The following is a 23,169-nucleotide window of genomic DNA, read 5'->3' on the forward strand; positions in this document are numbered from 1 at the left end:
CCAAAACTTCCTGCCAATATAAATTAATATGTACCATCAGAGGTACCCCCAAGTGGTATAAGAATGCGGTCTCTTGGGTTATTTTTATGGAAGAAGCTTGCAGCAAATCTGAATAGCTCTGGCTCCCATACAGCAGACATGAAAACACTTGTGCCTTTAGTGTTGTCCCTGATGCTATGTACTAATTCACTCTAAATTATTCTGGTTTCTATTTTAAAATGAATGAGAATGAGAAAAAAATAAGACTTCAATGTGTGGATACATTTATGTATGCTTTTTGTGCATAAATGTATACATAATCTATCTATCTATCTATCTCCATATAAAGAGCCTTAATGATATATTAAAACTCTTCTAGGAAGACCACTTGTATACACCAGTTCTTTACTTTAAGAAACAAATTAATATAAAATTCTGATTAATCTATATTAAGATATGATTTTAAAATTATAAATGTGTTCCTTGAAGTAGCAAATTTTCTTCCTGTTTATTTTATCATATTTCATAGAATCTTATTTTTAGAAAGATAAACATTTATCCAAAAATATTCTTCTTGGACTGATAAAGATATAGTAAGATATATTTTAAAATAATGAGTAAATTTTGGATATTAAAATTATTCTTAAATATTTCCACAAATGAACAAATAGCCACTGTTCCCCAAAGCTCTCATAGCATTTAGAATCAGAGGGCAAACACATGCACACAACTATATAAAACATTTTTTAAAAAATTACTTTTTAAAAATAGGCTTTTTGTGGAACTCATAAATTGACATTTCAAAAAACAAAATTCTTTTTTTTTTTTTTTAAGGAGAAGAAGTGGCTTTGAGAACCTCCTGTAAGATGGCTTTATTTGATACCATAGAATAGAATTTTAATTGCTTATATATAATATTTTAGTACAATAGCACATTTTTAGTAAACATACAGTTTACATATTACTAGAAGTAGAGGGTAATATTATAGACCTTCTCCTTACCACTTAAATTGTTTCAAGTCACATAAAATTTTGAGAAGCTAATTAATAGAATATCAACTTTCTTGATTTAAATTTAAATTATTAAATAAGCTATGATGCATAGGACAGAATAAAAGACATAGACAATGTTATTATTAATTAAACTATAAGGAGATTTGCCACATTCATCTCAGGATATTTGTTGTTTGTTTCCCTTTTAGAGGTCCATCTCTGGCATAGGCATCTTGCCCTCTTTATTCTATTACACACTCACCAAAGATGCATGTGACTATTCAATCATGTTTATTCATATTATGATTTCAAAATACTCTTCCACTGAAGCTATTTTTAGGATTCCAAACGCTTCTTGGCTAACGATTCACTTTTTCTGTACTCTGTCTCTGCATTTCCATACTTTGCCAAGTCCTGCCTCAAGGCCCTTAGTAGTATCAGGATTTGGCTGGAAGGTTGATGAGACTACAAATGAAGGGTTACATATATATTGTGAACAACATAGCATTGATGTAAATCAGTCTATTTTTGTGTATCTATTTAAGTTTAAAAATGAATAGCTGATGTTTCACAAACTTATTAGCTTATTTTATACATAAAAATATATATGCTCTATATTTTCAGAATAACACACTTGCCTGAAGTCAATATTTCTTTCTTCTAAATAGTGAATTAAAGAAAGTGCTGCTTGGAAAATGAAAATATATAAATAAATTGTAGTGCTCTTGTCTTCCTATCCATTTCATATTATTGATACCATTCCCTAACATCATAAAGGATAAACTGAGATGTAATTATGAAAGTCATGACTTTTCATTTTCCTAGTGATTAAAATAAGACTAAATAAAACCACATGTAGAGGTCAGTTTAATGTTTTCAGTTTTGTTCATTAGTTTAATCAATACTTATTAGTTCCTAATTAGTTACATTAGATCAACCAAGTATTTACTGTGTGTCTACTCTGATGTAGGCATCTTCTAAGAGCTGATGATAATGAAGTTTCAGCTCTCATGTTTCCTTTATTTTAGTGAGAGAAGCAGACACAAAATAACAGAGATATGTGATATGTGAGATGATGAAAACTATATGTAAGGTTGATAAAAAACAAACCTTTGAGACTTGAATGTAGTTAGGAAGCAAAATTTATAGCAAATATGTAAGAAAAATTTGTTCTAGGACAAAGGACGAGCTTATGCAAAAGTTCTATATTGAAGTCCTGAGGCTGTTGTAACACATTCCTACAAACTGGATGACTCAAAGAAAACAGAAATTTATTATCTTATAGTTTTATTTTTTTAAAGTTTTTATTTAAATTCCAGCTAGTTAACATATAGTGTAATATTAGTTTAAAATGTGCAATATAATGATTCAGCACTTCTGTACATCACAGGGTGCTCATCACAGCAAGGGATCTCCTTAATGCCTATCACCTATTTTACCCATCCCCCCCCCCACCTCCCCTCTGGCAAACATCAGTTTCTTCTTTTTAGCTAAGAGTCTGTTCCGTAGTTTGCCTCCTTTTCTCTTTTTTTCCCCTTTTGTGTCTTAAATTCCATATGAGTGAGATCATATGGTATTTGTCTTTGACTTATTTGGCTTAGCATAATATTCTCTAGCTCCTTCCATGTCATTGCAAATGGCAAGATTTTAATTTATATATATGTATATATATAAATATTTATACATACCGTATCTTCTTTATCCATTCATGAGTCGATGTACACTTGGGCTGTTTCCATAGTTTGGCTATTATAGATAATGCTGCTATAAACATTGGGGTACACGTATCCCTTGCAATTCATATTCTTTGGGTATTATTTGGGTACATACTTAGGAGCGTAATTGCTGGATCATAGGGTAGTTTTATTTTTAACTTTTAGGAACCTCCATACTGTTTCCCAGAGTGCTGCACCAGTTTTCATTCCTACCAACAGTGCAAGAAGGTTCACCTTTTTCCACATCTTTGCCAACATATGTTGTTTGTTCTGTTGTTGATTTTAGCCATTCTTACAGGTGTGAGGTGATATCTCATTATAGTTTTGATTTGTATTTCCCTGATGATCAGTGATCTTGAGCATCTTTTAATGTGCCTCTTGGCCATCTGGATGTCTTTTGGAGAAATAACTATTCATGTCTTCTCACTTTTTTTTTTAATTTTGTGGGGGTTGGTGTTGAATTTGATAAGTTCTTTATAGATTTTTGATACTAACCCTTTATCCAATATGTCATTTGCAAATATCTTCTCCCATTCTGTCTGTTGCCTTTTAGTTTTGTTAATTATTTCCTTTCCTGTGCAGAAGCTTTTTATTTTGATGTAATCCCAATAGTTAACTTTTGCTTGTTTCCTTCCCCTTAGGAGACATATCTAGGAAAATGTTGCTGCAGCAACAAAAGAGGTTACTTGCCTGTATTCTCTAAGATTTTTATAGTTTCAGGTCTTATCTCATAATTTTAGAGACCAGAAGTCAGAGATCAAGGTGTCCACTGGGCCACACTTCCTCTGGAGGCTCTAGCAGAGAATCCTTTGCCCCGCCTACCTTCTAGTGGCACCAGGTATCCTTGGCTTTTGGCATAATTCCCATCCCTTTCCTTGTCTTCTCCTGCTTTCTCTGTTTTCTCCTCCAGTAGTAGTACTCTTTTAGGAGGACTTTAATTAACTTTAAGGCACATCCAGGTATTCCAGCATCATTTCATTTATCTCATCTTTAATTTCATTAAACTTCCAAAGACACTTTTTTCAAATAAGGTCAATCACAGGTTCCAAGTATTAAGGGGTAGTCATTGTCTTTATGGAAGCCACCATTCTATCCACTACTCCAACACTCCAAGACAAGGGCACACTTGGAATATTCAATAAAGAATTGCATTATGCTGTATTAATACAAAGATCAGGCCAAAAAAATCACTAGGGGCAGTGTTAATTGTGGATTGGATTGTGCCCTTAATCCAATACAATTGGTGTCTTTATAAGAAAAGTAAATTTGGACACAGACACAGACATTCACAGAAGGAAGACAATATATGAGGATGGCTATATGATGAGGGAAGCAGAGATTAGACTGATGTAGCTGCAAGCCAAGGAATGTAAAAATTGCTGGCTATACCCAGAAGCTAGTAAATGGCAAGGAATGATTCTACCCACAGTCTCAGAGGAAGTATAATACTGCAGACGCCTTAATTTTAGTCTTCTATACTCCAAAACTGTGAGACAAAAATGTTTCTCTTCTTTTAAGCTACCCAAGTGTAGCTCTTTGTTATAGTAGCCCTAGCAAACTAATACAGGTGGTTATCTAGGGCATTAGAAACAGATATATCTAGGTCTTTGAAGATCAAATGTGTCCAGTAAGGACTAAGTTCAGCTACATATAATAGAAAACTCAAATAGTGACTTATTTCACTTTTATTTAATTTTTAAAATTTTTTGAAGTTTATTTATTTATTAATTGTGGGAGACACAACATGCACACAGGCAGGGGAGGGGCAGAGACAGAGAGAGAGAAAGAGAGAGAGAGAGAGAGAGAGAGAGAGAGAGAGAACCCCAAGCAGGCTCTGCACTGTCATAGCAGAGCCCGATGTGGGGCTCGACCTCACAAACTGTAATATCATGACCTGAGCTGAAATCAAGAGTCAGACGCTTAACCAACTAAGCCACCCTGGAAACCCTTCATTTTTAAATTTATATTTTAAAAACTTTATTGCATAATACGAGGTCCAGGGCTTTTATGATGGATCTAGTTTTTCATCAAAAACTCAGATAGCCATTATAGCTATCTTCTACACCATCCATAGAGCATGGTCTCTATTCTTATAAGATAGTTGACCAGTTTAAATTGCATAATTATATTCCATAACACTGTAATGAGGAAAGACCAAAGACAAACAAACAAACAAACAAACAAAAGCAAAAAGGAGTGCCGATTGAACCTGCCACTATTGTAGGAACATTCCTGAAATTACCGTAAAATGTCAGCTTACATCTTTTTGGACCCTATCTGTAAGGCATGATAGGAAATAAACTTTTGGGAATAATCACATTATCACTTCAAAGAAATCAGAATTCTATTAATGAGGATAGAACAAACTGGGCAAAAATGGATGTCGGGTAGCCTCTGCAGTACTATGATAAGGATTTGATATTTTATGCTGCTAAGTATCAGAAACCATTTCAGATGATTTTGAACAGAAGATGTGAAAAACTTACTTATAAAAGGTTATCTCTGCCTGCCTTGTTGGCTATAAATCTTAAAAGAACAGGGGCAAGACCATGGAGACCAGTTAGGACATCCAGGCAAGAGGTAATGGTGGCTTAGACTAAGATGTCAGCAGTGTAAGTAGGGAAAAGTGGTGTTTTTGGCCATCTTTTGAAATTGAAGTTGACAAGATTTTGTCAAGGTTTGAATTTAGGGTGTTTACTAAAAGAGAAATCAAGGATAACTACAAGATATTTGTCCTGGGAGACTAGAAAATAAACTTTGCCACTTACCTCCATCTTAATGGAGGATATTGTGGGAGAAACATGTTTAATGGTAGAATTTAAGAGTGTTATAATGTTAAGTTTAAACTGCCCATTACACTAAGTAACATAGATATCCAATATGTGAGTCTGAAGTTCAGAAATATATCAGGGTTGGAGATCTAAATTTAGGAATAATTATACAATAGATTTCTTATTTGTTTCATAAAAATCATCAGTATGGCAAAACAAACATCAATTTTCAAAAATACAAATGCAAAAGTTTAAGTTACATTATTTTCATTAGCATTTTAGTGATAATTATCTAGACATTCTCTATGCATTGAGTTATGCATACAAGATAGATTATTGTGTGGTTTACATACAGATTTTGTTTTTAATTATGTAGTTTGTTTTTAGTTTGTGATTCCCTCAGGATATATCATGTAGTAGAAAGGGCTAGCCTCTTTTTGAAAGCCAAATGAAAAAAAAAACTTATTATATGAAAACTCTAGTTTAATAGCATGTGTTTAAATATGATATTACAGGGGTGCCTAGATGGCTTAGTCGGTTTGAGCATCCAACTTCAGCTCATGTCATGATCTCACAGTTTGTGAGTTGGAGCCCTGCGTCAGGATCTGTGCTGACAGCTCAGAGCCTGGAGCCTGCTTCAGATTCTGTCTCCCTTCTCTGCCCCTCCTTTGCTCTCTCTCTAATAAACATTTTAAAAAATTTAAAAAATCTGATATTATAAAAGCCAGATTATGTTACTGAAGATATTTATTTAATTTGAAAATAAGATTGTCATGCTTTTTTTTTCACTCTCATTTTTATATGCTTTCCATTTTGAATTGTGTTTAAGAGATAGTTTTCTTTAATTGCCTGTGTTTCTTTTCTTTGGCATTTTCTATACTTTCAAGCAGCTAAGGTCTTCACAAGTTATCTTAGAAACTACAAAAATCTTTTCTGCCATTTTGGATTTTCTTATTAGCAGGAGGATTGAAAGTTGTGATTTCTTTGCAGCTTAAGGCAGTTGATCCTCAGTAGGAGCAAATGCTCACAGCAACCATAAAACTTGAAAAGATTATTGTCTGTACTCAGATATGCCTTTCCATATGAAAACAAAGATTCTGAATGCTACAGATAGCTGCAGGGCTTTAAACTTTTTTTTTTTTTGAAATAAACCTAATACAGTAGCCACAAGCTCTGAAGCTATATAAAGAGTATCATTAAGCAGAGTCATTCACGAACATTACATTTTTAATTAATTTCCTATGAAATAAAGGCTTATAATAACAATCAGTCAAAAAACTAAATGCACATCAATGTTTTATAATATACTGCAGCATTATAAAAACATTTATTTCTTTTATACCTGAATAGTTTTGGGCTATTCTAGCTCTATAAAATTTTTAGAAATGAGGATGTTATTTTCACCAAATTTAATATAAAATGTGGCTGAACCTCAGAAATTCTATATTAGTGACCTTTGGCTTTATACAAACTTAGCTGTTCATTTTGTACATAGAGGAATATTTTTCTATTGTTGAAATAATGACAGAATAATTACAAAATAATAATTTTAAGATATGTGTCTTAGAATAATGATTTCACACGTTGTTTGGGATCATGCAATACAAATGTAAAAAGAAGTCAAGTGACCTGGGAATTAGTCTGTTCTCCTACTATGTGCATACAAATAAATTGTTTCACCCCCTTTGTTTCCCAGTTTATAAAATAAAAAGTTACCCATGAGAATTAGGGATCTTAAGAGGGAACTGTCTAGGAATCCTCAAAATGTAGATACATTGACTTCTGAGAACAGGTATGTCATACGGAGCTTTCAGCAGATATTGATGGTTTTGTATGGTGAATCTAATTTTATTTTTGGATAATTATGGTTATGTTTATGAAATATGTCATTTGAAAATCCTCTGGAAAATTTTTGTAGAAGTATAGAAATATATTAAATATAGAAATAGTAGTTACTGTCACAAAAATTTAGATGCTGTTTATTATTTTTATTATTATTAATGTTAATTATTAGATAATCTATGTTGCCTAAGTGGAAAGAACTCTTTATGAGGGTAAAGCATAACAAAGTCAGCAAAATTAGTAACTAACAGAAATAAATTGAGTAACTGAAGAGATACTGATAAGAACAATAGAACATAAACACTGTAAATCATGATAGATCTGAAATTACATATATAGATAATCTTAGGCCTATGAAATGAATAGTTTCATTTTTCATATGAATAAATTTGACTATCTTTAATTTTCCTCTCTGTGTGGGTTTTAGTGACAGATTGTGATCATGGTACCTTTAAATTTATGGAAAAAATAACAAGACAAAATTTGGAATGAAAAAATAATTAAATCATACAGAAGGAACTGATCATTTTAGAATTAGCAGGCCTGAAGCCAACAATTATTTTAAGTATCACTTACCAGACAAAAAAATTCAACAAACTTCTGCCTAATAGATAACTTTCTCATAAACAGAACTCAGAATCCATACCTTAATTACACATGTAGATCTTAGCTTGCTCATCTTAGCTTTTTAAAAAATTTTTACAGTGTCATTCTTTTCCTCCATATCCCAAAGTTTAGATCTGTGAAACATCTCTTTACTTTTTTTAGTTTCATTCCATATCAAGGAAATATTTAATGTATATAAGTGACCTCTATGTTTGAATGTAACACAAGTTGCATCAACAACGTGCAGGAAGCCAGCATCTGAATTATTCTTCTTGAGAATGTACCACTATATCCACAATTTAATATAACTTCTTTCTTGGGAAAGCTTTGCTATGCAAAGGCACAGACACTTGTTTCACAGCCTAGGGAAAAAGCCTAACTGCTAAGAACTAAAATATTGTTGCTCTGATATAGACTTTCCTGGCTTTGTTCTTCAGATTTTTATATATTTCATTAATATAGACTTTGCAATCTCTCTCATGAATATGTAGTTTAAATAGCCAAAAAATGTCACCAAATAATGTGGGACAATAAGGGTCATATATTGTTATGCGTAGAATTGTTTCGCCTTCAAATTCATATGTTGAAGTCCTAACCCTCAGTACCTTAGAATGTGACTATATTTGGAGACAGGGTCTTTAAAGATACAATTAAGGTAAAATGAGTGGGTCCTATGGTTATATGGGAGCACCCTAATCCATTATGACTGATGTCCATGTAGGAAGAGTATGTTTGGATACAGACATGTGGAAACACGGAGAAAAACTATGTGAATACACAAAGATATGGCTATCTACAAGCCTAGGAGAAAGCCCTTCATAAACCAATCCTAATGACACATTGATTCTTGGACCTAGCTTCCAAAATTGTTAAAAAAAAAAAAATTCTATTATTTAAGTCACCCAGTCTAAGGTATTTGTTATAATAGTCCTAGCAAACTAATACATATATATTCAATTATCTTAAGTAAAAGATGGTAACTAAAAAATGTTTATTATATAAAGTTCATCGTGGAAAACAAAAGAGTTAGTAGTAGAATCCTTGAAGAATGATAAGGACAAAGGTGTGATGTCATTTCCTAACATTCTTTAAGTATGCTGTTCTTGATCATTATGTCTGTTATTAATATTATATCATTTCTAATTTATGCTATGTGAGTTACATTTAAAAAATAATTTAAATGCTGTCAAACACTATAGTGGAAAATCTTTTACCTTCCCCAACAAAAGTGTTGTTTTTAGATATTGATTCTATTCTTAAATTGATAGTTTCTATTATAAGGTATATGTCTTCATCATATATTTTAAAATAACAGTGTTTTAATTTCACCACTTATATTTCAGGCAAGATACTGTTATGGTAAAATATTTGCAGTCTCCTGAGTATTTATTTTGCCAAAGATTGATTTTCTTTAATGTTTACATAGTAATTGGCCATAATTACAGATTTTGAAAAATAGATACAGGTACATAAATGATGAAAATGAAAACCAAGAGGCTAGAGTTCTCATCTTGGTTAGAGTAACTAGATATATTTAATTAGGCCAATTATTCCATGCTTTAAGTCTGTCTCCTTAGTTGCAAATAGAAAATGAAATATATGTTTTATTTTCTTCTAGTTCTAAATCCTATTACCTGTGGTCTATGGCAGGGGTCAGTACAGGACCACAGAGTAATTATTTGACGTGTTTTGGTCCATACAGTCCCTATTGTGAATACTCCACTCTGCTCAGTTCTGTAATGCAAAATCAGCCATGGGTAGTCAGTCATAAAGAAATGAATGTGGCTGTAGTTCAGTAAACTTTATGTATAAAATGAGAGATAGGCCAGATTTGGTCCGTATGCTGATTCCTGCTTGATAAGATTTACATATCACAATCCACAACTAGACAAACAAATATTTATATAGGAAATAAATATAAAAATTATATGTACATAGGAAATAAGGCCTGTGATATGTCATCGACAACATAAGTATGCAAAAAGAAAGTGGTGCAAAGATGATTAAGCATGTTGTAGAACAGTAATTTCAAAATAGCAATAAATGTAAGTAGTCATAGATACTACCTAGTCACTACTAGTCATGTTATTGTAAAATAAAATAACAGTGAGATAATGCTTTACAACATCAGCTTAAATATTAAAAACTGTGATTATGACTACTTCTTTAGCATTGTAGGGAAGACAAAATTCTCATACATTGTTTTTGGAAACAGTAAATTACAATAGCCTTATTGAAAAGCAATGTGGTAATTACTTATTAAAGTCTAAAATGCATGTTAATATAAATGCTAATCACTCAAGAAGAAACCAATAATCAATAGCTCAATAACTATCAGATAAATTGAATTCATAGTTAAAATTCTCCATTAAAGAAAACATGACACCTATATGTAGTGTGTTTAAAAGGGCTATTGGTCTGCAATTTCATTTCTGGAAAGATATTACCAGAAATATTTTGGTATTAAACTAATGCTGGTCTCTTAAAATGAGTTGGGAAGTATTTCTTCCTCTTCTATTTCTGAAAAAGGTGTATAGTATAGGTGTTATATTTTGTATACTTATGTAAATAAACAGTAAAGATTGTGTCATTAAAATTCATTTACAATTTTGTTTATATATAATTGTTGTGTTCATTTTGTTCATGTGTTATTATTCATTGTTCAACAATGGTTAAATTTCTGGGAAAGATTATAAACTATAAAAGGGTCAAAATCATCATAACTTAAAAGGGCATTAAGACTCAAATGAGAGAAAGAAAATAAATACAAAAAAATCCCCTGGGAATAGCCATGGGCATTTAAAGGAAGCAAGAATGCCAACCATATTTAAATCCATCTTAATTTAATTTAATTTAATTTAATTTAATTTAATTTAATTTAATTTAATTTATTTGAGACAGAGAGAGAGAGAGAGCAAGCAGGGCAGCAGGGCAGAAGGGGAGAGAGAGAGACAGAGAGAGAGAGAGAGAGAGAGAGAGAGAGAGAGAGAGAGAGACAGAGAGAGACAGAGAATCTTAAACAGGCTCCACGCTCAGCCCGGAGCCCAACTTGGGGCTCCAATCCCAAGATCCTGTAATCATGACCTGAGCCCAAATAGAGTTAGACTCAACCAACTGCGCCAGGTGCCCCCACAGCCTTTTTAAAGAAAAGAAATTTTTCGCTTAAAATATTTCACTCTAAATGAATTGTTCAGCTGTTAATAAATGCCACTAAAATGCTATACCTTTTGCAATATAAATCCATGTTGTACAAATGAAATATAATTTACATCATACCAAATATTTCCAAATGTAGGGAATCCATCAGCCTACCCCATTGATCTCCGGGCACTTTCTACGTTACCCTGGGCTTCACTTTCAGTCTCCCCTTAGTCTAGTTCAGTCCCTGGAGTTCCCAGTGCTGTTGTGCTTGCAGTAACAGAAATGGCTGCAGGGGCTAGAATACCTGCACATGAGTAGCCGCAGTCTTTTCCTTCTTGTGTTTTCTTTGTTACTGGGTGACATCAGGGATGGAGATTGCTGCAGATCATGAGATCCTGAGACAGATCTGGAGCTTGATAACTCTTCTTATAAACTGGGGATGCCGATGCTGCCTAGTTTTATTTTGTTTTCTCACCTTTTGGAATTCCAGAGTCCTGGCCCTAAGACTTGAAGATATGGACTGCTTTCTTTGTGGTAAGCTGCTGCTGCTACTCTTAAGGTGGGGGTGACTGGGCAGAAAACGGTGAAGGGTGCTATGGTGATCTGAAGGTGGTGGTGAGGGCAAACACTGGTTGGTTGTAGTGATGGTGCTTCTTGGCTAAATGGGCTCAGGGAAGGCCCTTTCTTATGCTTTTCTGATAACAAAGGCAAATTTTTCTTGGTGACTGGTAAGCTTCTTTGTGAAGAATGGGGGAGCCTCTGCATTGCTGTGGTTCCGAGAGTGATGCTTTTGTTTAGGAGGTTGGGCGGAGACGGTTCTTCTCTGGAGAATATGTCCTCTGTGTTCTAGAATGAGTGCCTTCTTGGGGAAGGTGAGCACGGATGTGGGAGAGGAGATGGGGGAGAAGGGAGAGAAAGGGGAAGAAAGAAGGAGGAAAAACGTTGCCCTCTGATGAAGCAGTAAAGGCAATTCCCCCCTCTGCAGCAAGGGAAATCTCTTTCCGGCACTTTCGTGGATAGGCACCCTGGGAAGGAGGGTGTTTCTGCAGCCTGCCTGTCTCTATAATTCACATGGGACCTCATGAGTCGCAAGTTGCTGAGAGAAAGAGCCTGAGTCATATAAAGGCTGCTAGTTTTGTTGGCCATCTTTGAGTCTTGAACCGAATCTGCTGCTGCTTGTATCACTCTACTTTCTCTTTAACTTTTTTTTTTTTTTTTTTTGGTTTCGACAACTACTTTTCTAGGTTTGAGTGCTGGTAAAGGACTTGCCTTTTCTCAGTTCCTTTAAGTTTTATCATTTTACTTGAAGTTCTGTCTGGAGAGACAGAAGCACGTCTTTTTCTTGTGTAGTTGGATTGTACAGTGCTGAGGGAAACGTTTTTGGCGGGGGAGTTGCTGAAGGTTACAGCCGGCACCTTCTTGGAAGACTTGTGGAAGATAACCTGTTAGTTTTACCGGGAGGACTGGATATTCTTGTGGGAGGTTTCCTTGATGGTGACATAAAAGGAGGACAGTATGTTGTTCCCAGACAAGGTTGCAGATAAGCATCTTTTTGTTTCATTGGAGATCTCTCCTGTTATGCCTTGTGGTTGATACCTGTCTGATGGAGGAGACGCCTGTCTGGTGGAGGAGACACCTGTCCTGTGGAGTTCTTTGAGAAATGGCCTCGTTGGTGGGCTAGGCCACCTCCTGAGTCACTGATCTTCATTGGGATCTATGGTGTTGGCTCTATTGAGAATGAGAAGGAGACTTAGAAGGCATTTGGGAGTTCAATTTGGAACGTGGTCAAGTAAGTATGTTTGTCCTTTTCATTTTTATAATTTTCTTTACTCCCCTCCCCCAACCCCAAGAAGGTTCTCTAGAGTCTGATACATGTTCAGGATTGGGAACTTTTAGGATGTTACTAGTAGAGGTGGCCTCTTGCACTGAAGTTTCTTTAACTTTCACCCAAGGTTTTGGGAGCTCTGGCGTCTTCTTCATTTCAGCGGCTAGGGAAGGATTACACAACCACCACCACCCACCGCCCCCCCCCCCCCACCCCCTCCCGGGGCAAATCTTGGTTTTGTGTAGATGAGATGGAGAATGACTGCCCAGTCTTCATGACCGGGGAAATTCACCTTCTAGGGGAAGGCGATCTGGATGAGGGTCGTCTTAGGCTTCCCGACCTCTCTGTTTTTCTGTTGTGCTTTCTTTTTCCTACTTATCCTTTTATGCTTCATCTTGCTTTTTTATAGATGCCAAATTCTTGTATATCTCTATTTTATTTATTCTTCATTGAGCTCTAGGAAAGCAGGATGGAATCCATTGGAATCCAGTCATGTGTTTTTTTTTTTTTTTTTTTTCTGTGTGTAACAGAGGCCATACTTTATAAAATTTCTAGTGTTTCCTTTCCTTCCTTCCTTCCTTCCTTCCTTCCTTCCTTCCTTCCTTCCTCCCTCCATTCCTGCCTTTATCCCTCCCTTCCTCCCTTCCTTTCTCTAGCTCTCTCTCTCTCTCTTTTTCTTTCAAAATATGAATTATTTTGGAGTCTGGAGTTTCACTTCCAGCTGGTTGAATATAAACCCAGTTACAGTATCATTTTAAGCTCAAGCATTTCTGTTATTTGCTTTGTTTTCTAGGGCTTTATAATATTCCAATTTACTTTGAACAAGGTTTCTCTTGAGGCCTCTCTTGGCTTGCAGGCAGCCACTGATTTGTTATGTCCCTATATAGTGGGCACACTCCCTATGTCTCTTCTTATAAGGGCGCCACTCCTATTGAATTAGGGCTCCTTAGGAGCTCATTTAACCTTAGTTGCCCCCTTAAAGACCCTATTGCAAATACTTATTGGGGGTTAGACTTCAACCTATGAATTCAACCTAGATAAGATGCAGTCCAGACAGAGGAGGACTGAGAGTAGGATATAGTTACGAATTAAGTACAATTCAAATTGACAACTACACTGAAAAATGTGGGGATGAAAAGAACTAACCTATGTGACTTTGGAAAACAGTATTTTGGCTGGATAATATAAGACTAAAGAAAAGAAACTACATAGATACTATATTCTATAAATAATACTTAGTAATTTTTTTCACAGGTGTATAGGTTATAATTCTAAGACTTTTATGGATATCCTAGTATTAACAAATAAATAAACATATTGTAAATAAGTAGGACACAGTTTTTCACTGTTGGAGAAATAAGTTCTCTGGTATTACATGTAAGGACTCATTTATCTATCTATCTATCTATCTATCTATCTATCGATTGATCTATTGATTTAACTATCCATGCATTATATTATATACATATAATATAATGTGGTTATATTTCCTAGCTCTGTTTTTATTGAGAGACCCTAGAAATGATACTCTTGTAGGAATGAGCACATTTAGCAGTGAGCATTGATATTCATCTCTAAATGCCATTTCTCCTTAAATAAATTATTAATTCTAGGGCTGTGGCAGAAAAATCAAGGTGAATCTGGAAAAACTTATAATGATTAAAAAATAGGGAAGTACTATATAGATATAGATATAGATAGATAAAAACATAGTTGTGGAAGTATATGTAGACATAGGCATAGATATATGTGCATGTAGAAAGGGTAGATGAGGCATTCTGAAAGAACTCTCTGACTAAAACTGAGAGCAGGAAAATAATAATAATATCAAGTTGTAAGCTATAGAGCAAATTAACATGAGTCCATATTTTTATAGATTAAAACAAAATGGAATACATAAATTATTGGGAACATGACAGTGTTCCCTCTTGGAGAAAATTCCCAATGGATGATGTAGAAGGAATGAGGAAAATACAAAATCAACATTAGAACCCCACAGTAATAACTGAAGAAGGCAAGATTCACAATAACTACTAAAATTTGTGGTCGGAAGTTTGAAAAGAAATAGATACTAATATATTCTTAAAGAGTCTCAAGATATTTCTGAGTTGTAAAGGGAAAAATAATTTTACCACATAATAACTTCAAAACACAACTTTAATGAAATGATCAAGGTTAGTATCTTCAGTAACCAGACATCCTATGTACGACTGATAAGATTTACTGAGAAGGGCAATTCTGTATGCTATTCTTACCAAAAAAAAAAAAAAAAAAAAAAAGCGTATCACTAAATCTAATCATGAGAAATTTCAGTCAAACCCTAACTGAAGGGCAGTGTAGACAATATCTGACCAGTATCCTTCAAAATGTCCGGGTCATGAAAGACAAGCCTGAGGTACTGTCACAGATTAGAGGAAACCAAGAAGATATGTTGTCTAAACTCAGTTTTGAATCCTAGATTGGACTGGTGCAGAGAAAGAATATTAGTGGAAACTGATGAAATCTAAATAATTTTCTTTTGTACTGTTTATTTTTGAGAGAGACAGAACGTGAGTGGGGGAGGGGCAGAAAAAGAGGCAGACACAGAATCTGAACTGAGCCACCCAGCTGCCCCTGATGAAATCTAAATAAAATCTGTAGTTTAGTTAATTGCATGGTGCTAACATCAATTTCTTAGTTTTAATCATACCATTATTTTTCAAGGTGTTAATATTAGGGGAAGCTGGGTGAAGGGTGCAGAGGAAATAATCTGTATTATTTTGTATCTTTTCTATGCATATAAAATTATTTCAAAAGAAAAATGAAAGGACATGAGAATTATAAATTTAAGTCTAATTTTTAGCTTTGGAATTTACTTATAATTTCAACATTATTTACACTGTGATGGTTTCTTGCTCATAGTGCCACCATAGTTTATATCTAAATATATAATAATCAAAATTGTTCATGTATAATTTTTCAGTTACAGTTATTATATTTTTAGGTATATAATTTGATTTCCTTCTAAGGTTCTCAAGATTCTAAGATAAATTTCAGTCAAAACTAAAAGTTTATGAATATCTTTTCAGAAAAAAAATATTAAGATCTGAGAAACCATAGCACTATTGATTAGGGGAGATGGGATTATTGTGTCAGATAACTTTTTCCAGTTGTTTTCAAATATGAGAAAGAAAGGAAACTTACGCCTTGGTGCCATGACTTGTGGACCTTGTTATCAATGCATGCTGCAGAAGAGATAATAAGAGTAACTTTCTAATTGGCATCTGTTTCCCAAGAAGTCATTATGCATCCACCATACCATGTGTTATTTCAATATGACAGTAGTTAATTCACCTCAACCACTGCATGGAAGTGAGTTAGTTTAACACATTGACGAATACCTCGGTTTTATAATTCTAGGGAATGTTACCTGAGGTTTTCTTTTAATAGGTGATATTAATACACATTAATTTGATATATTTCCCACTTCCCCCTGGCTCATATATTTTAAAAAAGACTGTGTGGCTGTTCTGTCCTAATTAAAAATTCAACAAAATTTGTTCTTTCTCAAACAGTGTCTTCCTTACCAAACAAAGGATGATTTACACTTTTCTTATTGGGATTGTGATGGTAGTGGTGGTAGTAGTTCTGACAATAAAAAATATCAAGTACTTAATTAGGGATAACATACATTCTACTCAACTTTATCAAGTGATGTGATTAAGAAACAGTTTTAGAGAATTATAATGTATTCCTCTTCTAACCCAGGATGTCAATATTCAAAGTCAAAATAGGTTCAATTACCATTTCACCTAATGTTTAATATACTTACAGGATCATTTTAAAAAACCACTTATATTAATCATATATGAAGATAACTAGAAAAGAAATGGCTGCATAGATGTATTGCTTTGATTAATATAATGTAATTAAGTGAAGGTAAATGAGATTTTTCTGCTGAATATTAGTAACAAGAGCAAAGTAAATTTAAAGAAGCAAATTAATGCTGCTAATATCTCCTCAGCATACAGTAAAAAACAAAAACAAAAACAAAAACACAATTTTCAGAATTATAGGCACAGGATACATGTTGGTTGTATTCCTTTTTAATTTTTCCTTCAATAACCAAGCCAAAATATGGTAAATTTATTAAGCCATCTTTACATTACGAACAGGTTATAAGATTTGACTTTTAAAGTTTTCAGATGAAGGGTGCTTATAACATATTATTGTAATTATTATGAAAGAAGATAATCTGGAACCTGCTATTTTTTGGTTAACTCAAATAAAATAATACAGTGAAACATTAGACTCACATGGACAAATTTCCTAAAAATGTTTTTAAATTATTTCAAGCTTCTGTGGACTAAAGGAATTCTAATTTTACACAAGTCGTAACTCTTTGAAAAATATTATAGAAGAATTAGAACAGGCTTAACGTACAAAACTGTCTACCAAGATGACAATATGTCTTCACATTAGGAAGTATTTCTAAATACTCATATAAAAAATGGGGGTGCCTGGCACTGATCACAAGGAACCTGCTTGGGATTCTTTTTCTCCCTCTCTCTCTGCTCCTACCCAGCTCGTGTGCTCTCTCTATCTCAAAATAAATAAATAAACATTAAGAAAAATACCTATATGAAAAATAATTTAAACTTATGATCAACAATTTTTTAAGATTTTAATAAAGCTAACATTAACGGCACTATACTAAATGACCAATTTTGGAAGAAAGAAATAACAAATTTTACATAATGCTGTTTTCTCTTATCAGAAAAACACATACAGTGTTAAACTTTGAAATAGTATTTGAGTGATGAATTGATAAAGGTGCTCTGTGACCTGGCTTCTCAAGGTGAAGTTCAAGGACCTGCAGCAACATCACTTGGGAGCTAGTTAGAAACACAGACTCTTGGGCCCTGCCTCAGACCTCTTAGATTACAAATTACATTTTAAGTTTGGCAAATACTGTTCTAAGAAATTGGCTAAGCATTGGAAACAGAATTTTTTTTGCAAGTACTGATGCTTTTTTTTAACTCCAGAAATTCTGATTTAGTAGGCATGCAAGTGCAACTTAGACATGGATTTTTTAAACCTCCCAGGTGATTATAAAAAGCAGCAAAGTTTGAGAACCATTGTTCCAAGATACATTATCAATCACCAATAGGTAACTTATTGGCAACAGAGACCCACCCAACCAAAGTCAATTACATTTATAGTTTTTATTTGTTAGAGAGGAATTAACTTACTTCAGGCTTTCCTTTAAAAAGTACGTTGTTGGAAAAAACACGTTGAAAAGTACATAATTCAAAAGATTAAAATTTGGATAATAGACTTATTCATGAAGTTTTCTCTTTAAAGGGATTGTGAATACATGTGTAATTGAAAATCCATTTTAATTACTATGACTGGTGTCTTTAATTTTACAGTTTTGAAAATTAATCTTACTATAAACACCTTTGTCTTTAATCCAATTTCAAAATAGAAGTTCTTTTTTGAAATTATAATATACCCCTTATTTATTTTTATTATGCAAATATTTGCTTATGCTGGAGTTAGTGATTATTTCCAGAATTGATATAACAAATTTCTGAGAAGGTCACATATTATTCATTACCTTACAAAGTACACTTAAGTTTTTGTCCCAATGAAAAGTGAATATTTTAGTCTATACTAGGCATTTTTTCATAAAGTTATATTTGTCTCAAATATTATGCCCTTAGGGCACAGGTATCACTCCTAAACCTGTTTTATGGATTTTGGGTAGTACCAATTTATAAATGGCTATTTAGTAAATACTGGTGGTGATGATTACTGTACGGTACTTTCCCTAAGGCAATATAAGAATGCATTATATGCACTAATATAGTTTTTATTTCAGTTGAACTGTCTGAAGTTAATAATTCTATATGGTACTTTACAATTCACCCTGATGACCCTTACAATAAATATAGAAATGGTATATCTCTCTGTTTTTATTTTAATAAGAACCGTGTAGCAATAATTCTTTTTATATAATTTTCCTTCACCATACCTTTTAACTTGTACTTGTCCTTGTGTGGAGTATGTATTTTCTAGAGATTGTGGTAATGAGAAGATTGGTTAATAAGGGAGAAGGAGATAGTAAATGTAGAAAAGGAAAGAATATATTTAAATACCTATAACTAGCTAATTAGCATCTTAATTAAAAGGTCTATGTATACTAATTTAAACTAATTAATACATTGTATCAACTTATATTATCACGTTTATATAAATTATTTTATTATCTTTGATTTGATGTCATTCTATTAACCATTCACATTCTGATTGCTGTATAAATATAGTTTTATTTTATTTTTTTCAATTTTTTTTTTCAACGTTTATTTATTTTTGGGACTGAGAGAGACACAGCATGAACGGGGGAGGGGCAGAGAGAGAGGGAGACACAGAATCAGAAACAGGCTCCAGGCTCTGAGCCATCAGCCCAGAGCCCGACGCGGGGCTCGAACCCACGGACCGCGAGATCGTGACCTGGCTGAAGTCGGACGCTTAACCGACTGCGCCACCCAGGCGCCCCTAAATATAGTTTTAAAATATTTCATTTCATTTTTTATGGATTATTTTTAATAGTGTCTATACCAAACATGGGGCTCAAATTTACAACTCTGAGATCAAGAGTTGTGTGCTTCACCAACTGAGTCACCCAGGAACCCCAGTTTTAAAGTATTTTAAAAGTGTTTAAACATGCATGAAACTTTATAAAGAGAATTATATATTCTTGAGTCTTCACTGTTTTAAGGAGAGCAAAAGTCATCATCTCCACAATCCAATCCTCACAATTAGGTTTAGAGTTCTGATCCACAGAGTAATGTCATTCAGTTTTGAGTGGGTATTAATTATTCAATCAACCCAAACTGACTGGATATTACTCTAGGCATCAGGAGTTCTGCACCTTTACAATAAACACATTTGCAAACCCTAATTTTAGATTCTGATTAATACAAATAATTGTGACAAAAACTGTGGATGGAACTTTGATGGTTTTCAATAGAAGAAGATATCTTGGAAAGTAAACCTTAATATTTTATGATACATAAATTTTTGCCTTGTCCCATTTTTAAAGTAAAATTAATGCAATAAATAATGTTTACTATATTGCTGTAGATTTCCTACATGAACATTTTTCTGTAGAGGAAAAAATAAAACCAACACCCCTCCCCCCAAAAAAACTATTCAAAAAGCACTGAATGAAGGAAAAATGTCAGAAACATGAAAATGAGAGAGTAATAAAATAGCATTACAATATTTGCATAAAAGCTGAATTTCAAGAATATAGAACATGATTATAAGCACTTACTTAGGAATTTGAATTTATTTTGCACCCAAATTACCAACTGCATTAGTTGTAGAGATAATCATTGTACGTTTGGTTTCCATTACTAGGAATTTAAAATAACCACCTCATCCATTTCTTAAAACTGTTGTGCGTTAATTAAACACTATAAAGCATCTTGCAAATAAAATGCTACATACATACCTAATAAGGCTAATAATGTTTATAATGATACCAGCTGTTGAAATCCAACAGATATACATAATTAATGGCAGTTGAAGTTTACCTACAGCTTTTCCATCTGCTTCATTAGAATACAATTTCTAAAATTAAAAATGCTACTTTTACTTTAGAAGGCAAGGTTTTTCTCCATACCCATTCTAAGATATGTGTAGGCTTTTTTTTTTTTTTTTTTTTGCTTATGTAGCCTAAAATATATTTAACGTCTTGTTTCAAGAAAATATCCAAAGGAAACTTTTATGATAAATACATTTGGAAATGTTATCTCTTTCTCTAATATAATTCTGTTTGTATATGTGTCACATTTCAGTACCATATTTAGAAGTGAGTGATAACAATAGTTTAATTTGGTTTGTGTCAACAACTTTGTGCAGGGCTATCCACCAAACATTATACATTTCATTACTTAGGTAACATCCAAAACAGGACTATGAGACAAGTATTGCTAACAGCTCAATTGATAGTTTATAAAACTAAGGGTAAGTCAGGTATTAATACAGAGATAACTTTACAATATCAGAGAAAATACCTTTATAATTTAACAAAGGCACCCCAAAATTGAGAAAAAAAAAAGATTTAAAGTTTACTGGTAACAATAAAAGAGAAAATGAATCTAAACATACAGTATGCTTTGAAAAACGCATAATGAGGTTCAACATGAGTGTCGTGATACTCCTTATAACTCCCCAGTTTCCTGATGCAGAGAAGATGAGTTGGCAGAGTATTGAATATCCTCATTTATAGGTTTCAATTTGGAAAGAATAAAAACAAATGAGTTAAGTATATGTTAGTGGAGCAACTTACCCTCAATATAAGGCCTCAAAAGTCAAATAATGCCATTTGGAACAACATGGATGGAGCTAGAGTGTATTATGGTAAGCAAAATAAGTCAGTCAGAGAAAGACAAATATCAAAGGATTTCACTGATATGTGGGATTTAAGAAACAAAAGAGACAAACAAATGAAGAGGTTATGTATGAAGAACTTTAGAGAAAAGACCTATGTTGGAAATCTACATCTTAAAGTTGTCAGTGTATAATATATGATATTTAAAGCCGTGAGACTAGATGAGATATTAACCATAAGCTGATTATTACTAAAAAGGGGTGCAGAATCACAGACTGAGACACACCAGCAATAGTATTTGGGAAAAAGAGAAGCCAGCAGAGCAAACAGAATGAGTAGCTTGTCTGGTGGGAGGGAAAACCAAAGTAGTATGTGGTTTCCTGGAAGGCCAATGATGAAAGCATGTTAAGGATGAGTACTGGACAGTGGTGTCAGATGTTGCTAACATGTCAAAGTAAGTTGTGGACAGAAAATTTACCATTGTGCTTAGTAACAGAGGTCTTTGATGACCTTAACAAGAACATTTTCTATGTAGTTGCAGGGTCAAACACATAATTGGTGTGAAATTAAAGAAAGAAAGGATGACTAATGAATTAATAAAACCAAGGGGTAATCACTTGGCTGATATCACAAAAAGATCTGGATTTATTGTAGACATAATAAATGTCCAATCAATTACAAAGTATTTACTAATTTATTAGATACTGATTCAGTCAAACAGACTGGAAAGAAACACATTTGTGAAAAATTTAGGGGAGTTTAAGCCTTTTATTATTAAATGAATATTTTTTCTGTTTTAAAATAATATTGTGAATTTTTTTAAAGCCTTTATCTTTTAGAGAGACATTCTAGCACGTTTATGGGTAGATAGCCATATCTAGAAATTGCTTCAAAATAATTTAAAATGAGGAGAGAGAGTGGGAGAGAGACATACTGTCTGTAAGTTAATAATCAATGCAACTGGATGACGTATATATGTAGGTTTATTACATAATTCTCTTTATTTTTTTAAATTTTTTAAATCTTTATTTACTTTTGAGAGAGAGAGACAGAGTGTGAGCAGGGGAGGAGCAGAGAGAGAAGGAGACACAGAATCCGAAGCAGGCTCCAGTCCCTGAGCTGTCAGCACAGAGCCCGACTCACGACTCGAACTCACGAACCGTGAGATCATGACCTGAGCAGAAGTTGGAAGCTCAACTGACTGAGCCATCCAGGCGCCCCTACATAATTCTCTTTAAGTTTTAATGTATCTGATAAGTTCTATTGTAAAAGGTCAAAAAAGGAAAACAAGCCCAGATAATTTATTTAGCACTACAATGAAAGAAAGAATTGGAAGAGATATATCAGAGAAAGCAAGCATCAATGACTCTATGAAGGAATTATCCCATATATATATATATATATATATATATATATATATATATATATATATCTTTTAAACAGTGAAACCTCAGGAGGATTTTATAAGGTGAGAGAGAGAATATTTTACTTGTGTAATGACAGGTATGATCTAGTAGAGTTGAAAAGTTGATGGTGTAGGACAGAGAAAGAATCTTACCTTGCCTTGGATAGGCAATACAGGCCTCTCAAATGAAATCTGGTGCCCAAGTGGCATAGTTGTCTTTAGACTACAGCACAAACTATTCATTTTAATATACAGAGAGAAGGTGGATAATATGGGTACCTCTATTGGAGGACAGGAGTTTGAGCAAGTTAGTTGTCTTCTGCTTGAAAATGAGATAAGAAGCAAGGTCACAAGCTGAGAAGTAATTTAGCAGAGTAGATGTTACAAGTTTGAGAAGAAAAGAGAACATCTTAAAGAGTTATTAGAAGGGGCGCCTGGGTGGCGCAGTCGGTTAAGCGTCCGACTTCAGCCAGGTCACGATCTCGCGGTCCGTGAGTTCGAGCCCCGCG

General features: G+C 33.6%; 2 long non-coding RNA genes across 2 annotated transcripts in view; one reads left to right on the forward strand and one right to left on the reverse strand.

Annotated features, from left to right (window-relative positions):
• LOC147577518 (uncharacterized) overlaps positions 1-12,150 on the reverse strand; it is a 37,577-nt gene extending 25,427 nt beyond the window's left edge. The window contains exon 1 of the long non-coding RNA XR_015255845.1: positions 11,183-12,150. This is a non-coding gene — a long non-coding RNA (uncharacterized LOC147577518). The remainder of the gene's footprint in view (positions 1-11,182) is intronic.
• A 129-nt stretch (positions 12,151-12,279) lies between these two features.
• LOC147577519 (uncharacterized) overlaps positions 12,280-23,169 on the forward strand; it is a 322,949-nt gene continuing 312,059 nt past the window's right edge. Inside the window, exon 1 of the long non-coding RNA XR_015255847.1 lies at positions 12,280-12,836. This is a non-coding gene — a long non-coding RNA (uncharacterized LOC147577519). The remainder of the gene's footprint in view (positions 12,837-23,169) is intronic.

Source organism: Puma concolor, chromosome C2, assembly GCF_028749965.1.
Source record: "Puma concolor isolate L17-30 chromosome C2, mPumCon1.1.hap2, whole genome shotgun sequence".
Classification (NCBI taxonomy): Eukaryota; Metazoa; Chordata; class Mammalia; order Carnivora; family Felidae; genus Puma; species Puma concolor.